Consider the following 4,914-nt stretch of genomic DNA (forward strand, 5'->3'; position numbering starts at 1 on the left):
CAAGGGAACCGGCATTGACAAATCGTCCAGAAACTATACATCCTCAGGAGGCGATGTCAGCAGCGCGTTCTGGCGTTGTTCCTAATGCTAGTTGTGTTTCGGCCCATGAGGCTGTAAGCAGCAGAAACAGTGATACAGACACTTCGTACTTATCTGACACTGATGGGGGTAGTTTGCATGAGCCCAGGGAGCCAGACCCACCTGAGGAGGTGGCTCCGGGGACTTCGATCTCTCCCTCGGAAGAACTCAAGGCTTACCATGCGCAGCTACGCGAGATGGCAGAGGCTTTGGGCCTAGAAGTTAAGTTGCCGATATTGGATCTAAAAGATCCTGTATATAATATGATGGCAAAGGCTAAAATTACTCACCCTGTATCTTTGCCTATGATTCCGGCGATTTCAAAGGCCGCACAATCAGCGTGGGGAGTTTTGAGGACTTCGACGGCCACTTCGAGAAAACTGGAAAGTTTATATAGAGTCCAAGAGGACGATAACACATACCTGGTGAAGCATCCAGACCCTAATTCCTTAGTAGTAGAGTGTGCATCATCAAGGGGCGCTCAGCGCCACACTACTCCTGCTGATAAGGAGGGGAGAAAACTTGATGTCCTTGGGCGTAGGGTGTACTCCACTTCAAGTTTAGCAGTGAAGATTGCAAATTATGCTGCGTGTATGACGCGCTATGCCCACCATTTATGGGACACTTTTTTCCAGGACTCGTCCTCTATGTCCACTGGGGACCTGCAGAGGGCATTAGCGCAGACCTATGAGAAGTCTACTGTGGTCACCAGGCAGCTGTTGAGCACATACAAGCATCTGGCGGAGACGGAGTCGAGGGCAATGGCTACTGCTATTACATTGCGGCGCCATGCTTGGCTTCGGTCTACGAACTTGCAGCCGGAAATGAAGGATAAGATAGAATATTTACCCTTTGACGGGAATGGACTGTTTGCAGACTCGACAGATGACACGATGGAATCGTGGAAGAAGATGAAGTTCACAGCTAAAACATTCATGGCATCCACGTCCTCTGCTAGTCAACAGTCTCGAAGTCGTTCCTACGGGAGACAGCAAAATCGGTACTCAGGAAGACAAGATAGAAGGGATTTCAGGAGGCAAAACAGGCCTTATCAGAAGAGTAGACCCTATTATCAAAAGCCCAAGGGTCAGAGGTCTGCGAAGGACCAGACAAAGCAGTCTCTTTGAAGTGCGGGTCCATCCACTGCAACTGCACGTGGCAACACCAAGAACTGTACCCGGGACTCCCAACACCGGTCTCGTGTTAGCCAATGTATCCATCAAATTGGCACACCATGCCAACGCGTGGCACAACATAACAGATCAGTGGGTACTAAAGATTATATCTTATGGCTACGCGATAGAGTTCAAAACTTTGCCACCTTTTCAGGGTGTGAAGTACACCAAGTCATCGCAAGTGCTTCGGGACGAAGTGAAGGTGTTGCTGGAAAAACAGGCGATAGTGCAAGTGCCGTGGATGGACAGACCGAGGGGGTTCTATTCCAGATATTTTCAAATCCCCAAAAAAGATGGGGGAGTAAGAGCGATAATGGATTTGAGGGATCTAAACTGCTATGTCGATACGAGAAAATTCAGAATGATCACTTTACAGGGTATTCTGCCTCTCTTGGTGGAGGAAGAGTGGGCGATCACCCTGGATCTGAAAGACGCCTATTTTCACGTGGGGATCCGCGAGAGACACCGGAGATTCCTTCGATTCACAGTAGGCGATATAGCGTACCAATACACAGTTTTGCCTTTCGGACTCTCTACTGCCCCGCGTGTGTTTACAAAGGTGATGGCTGCGGTGGTGGCATTCTTAAGAACAAGAGGGGTGAGGCTGTATCCTTACCTAGACGACTGGCTTATGGTGAACAGAGACAAAGAAGAGTTACTTTCTCAGACTCGCTTCGTCTTACGCCTACTTCACACGCTGGGGATCAATGTAAATTGGAAAAAATCCAAATTGGAACCGCAGAAACAAGTAGACTTCATAGGCTCCATACTGAATTTTGTGGACAAGAGAGCTTATCTGCCGGAGTCAAGATACCTACAGATCAAGGGTCTGGTTCATCTGTTCGAGAAGTCGACGCAGCAGCCAGCAGAAACCATTCAGAGGCTTCTAGGACTGATGGCATCCTGCAACTCTACTGTAGCTTGTACCCGCCTGAACATGCGCGTGCTTCAGTTGTGGTACCTGCACAATTTTCGACCGAATGTGGACGACCAGAGAAAGACGTTGCTCATCCCGGTCCATGTACGGAAATCTCTGCAATGGTGGGTCCAACGCAGCAATCTAATGTAAGGGGTGCTGTTCCAGCCCCGGACGCCATCCTGTTGGGTGACAACAGATGCTTCCCTATGGGGTTGGGGGGCACACTGTTGCCATTGTCAGGTTCAGGGCCGGTGGACTCCGGGACAAAGAGAGAAGCATATAAATTATCTGGCGCTTCTGGCGGTGTTTTTGGCATTGAAGGCTTTCAGACCACGCTTGCAGGGAAAAACTGTGCAAGTGAACCTGGACAATACAACCGCCGTAGCTTATCTGAACAAGCAGGGGGGGACGGTGTCCCGGTCCCTGTGTCATCTGAGCCAGCGTCTATGGACGTGGTGTATTGCACATTCCATATTCCCCGTGGCATTGCATATCAAGGGGGTGGACAATGTCCAGGCAGACAAACTGAGCAGGTCACCTCAGCTGAACCAGCAGCACGAGTGGGAGCTGGGGGAGTGTTACATTCAGCCGTTATTCAAGAAATGGGGCCTGCCGAGAATAGATTTGTTTGCCACTGCTGTGAACAAAAAATGTCAGAGCTATTGCTCTCGTGCAGGGCATGGAGAGAACTCGCTGGGCGACGCATTCCAGCTTCTCTGGACAAGGGGTCCGTATTATCTATTTCCCCCACAACCACTTATTTTGAGGGTTTTAGCACAGATCATCCGAGACGGGACAAGGGGGATTCTGATAGCACCTTGGTGGCCCAGACAGCCATGGTTCGCACTACTACTGAAACTTTCGCGAGGACAGTACCATCGGTTTCCAGATTACCCGGACTTGCTAAGTCGGGAAGAGGGGATGATATTGCACCCACAACTCCACACGCTGCAGCTGACGGCGTGGCACATAGACTGATGAATAAAATCCTACTTAATTGTAGGAAACTTTCCACCAGACGAAATTACAAGAGTAAATGGATGAGGTTCCGGATCTATGCGAAAGAGAAGGGGTTCTTCCCTAGGAGTGCATCGGTCAAACAAGTACTACTGTATATGACCACCTTGAAAATGACGGGCTTGGCGAACTCGTCTCTCCGTGTACACCTAGCAGCAATATCAGCGGAACATAAAGGTTGGGGGACTACCACGGTGTTTTCGCATCCAGATAGTAAGAAATTTCTGAAAGGAGTGAATAACCTGTACCCTCCGGTTCGACGTCCTGTACGACAGTGGGACTTGACACTAGTTCTGAATGCATTGACTGCAGCGCCATTTGAGCCCTTGGGGACTGCTGCGCTGAAAACACTGACGTTGAAGACAGTGTTTCTGGTGGCTGTGACGTCTGCACGTAGAGTAAGTGAGCTGGCTGCGATGCGGGCTGATCGGCCGTTTACCCAATTTTATCCACAAAAGGTGGTACTACGCCTGGATCCGAAATTCAGACCCAAGGTAGTCACAGATTTTCATATAAACAAAGATATTGTGTTACCAGCATTCTTCAGAGACCCACAAACGCAGTTAGAAAAGAGAATGCATGCACTAGATGTCAGAAGGGCCCTGTTACATTATATGAAAGCTACGGGACCAATTTGGAAGACTAATAAGTTGTTTGTGCTGTTTCGTGGGAAAGCGAAGGGCTCGTCGGTCACGCGCCAACGTCTTTCGCAATGGATTGTAAAGGCAATAAGGCTGGCATATAGTTCTCAAGGGATCACGCCGCCTGGTTCTATTAGGGCGCATTCAACAAGAGCTTATGCAGTGTCGGCTGCAAATTTGGCAGGAGTGCCAATGCAGGAGATTTGTAAGGCAGCCACATGGCTGTCAGGACACCTGTTTGTCAAGCATTACGCATTGGACATTAGGCAGACAAAGGACGCGGAGTTTGGTCGGAGTGTCCTGAAAAGAGTGCTACCTTGATGACCCACCGCCATAAGCGGGAAGCTGGCTAGTCACCCATTCTTTATGAATGCAACGGATCACTATCCAGATAAACAGGTTGCTCACCTGTAACAGATGATCTGGAGGTGATCCGTTGTATTCATAATACCCACCCAGCCTCCCCACGTCATCAAGATAGAACGTTGAGGGATTGAAAGGGATCATCAGTGTGAACAATTGTACTGGCGGTCCAAAGAAACTGAGGAAGACACGCCCCAACTGCCTGTTTTGACGAAGGCACGATCACGTGCAGGGCGGTTGGTGGCGTCGCGAGGAGCTAGTCAATCGGTCCGCGAGGTCCCTGCGCAGGCGCAGAACCCATTCTTTATGAATACAACGGATCACCTCCAGATCATCTGTTACAGGTGAGCAACCTGTTTTTATGTTTCTCATCACAACACCCCTGTGAGGTTGGTTAGGCTGAGAGATATGTGACTGGCCCAGAGGCACTCAGTGAGTTTCATGGATTTGAACTCAAGTCTCCCTGGTCCTTGTCCAACACTCTAACCACTACTGTCTCTTGCCTGCTGTTGAAGAAAACTGCCATATTTTTGTACCTTTGCAAGTGTAGCTACTTCAGCTGATCTTGGACCTCTGCCTACTTTTCCATAGCATTTCAGAAGACATTGTTTTTGTAAATTCACAGAATGAACAAAAACGCAGCAAAATGTTACTACTGAACACAGATTGTTATAAATCGCTTTCCTTTTAGTTATAAACTCATCAGATTATTTTATTTCAG

The 4,914-nt window shown here is 48.9% G+C and overlaps 1 protein-coding gene across 1 annotated transcript in view; it reads left to right on the plus strand.

Moving 5' to 3' along the window:
* Positions 1-4,914, plus strand: part of LRRCC1 (leucine rich repeat and coiled-coil centrosomal protein 1) — a 39,252-nt gene that overhangs the window by 34,076 nt on the left and 262 nt on the right. The gene's annotated exons all lie outside the window — the stretch shown is intronic.

Source organism: Hemicordylus capensis, chromosome 4, assembly GCF_027244095.1.
Source record: "Hemicordylus capensis ecotype Gifberg chromosome 4, rHemCap1.1.pri, whole genome shotgun sequence".
NCBI lineage: Eukaryota > Metazoa > Chordata > Lepidosauria > Squamata > Cordylidae > Hemicordylus > Hemicordylus capensis.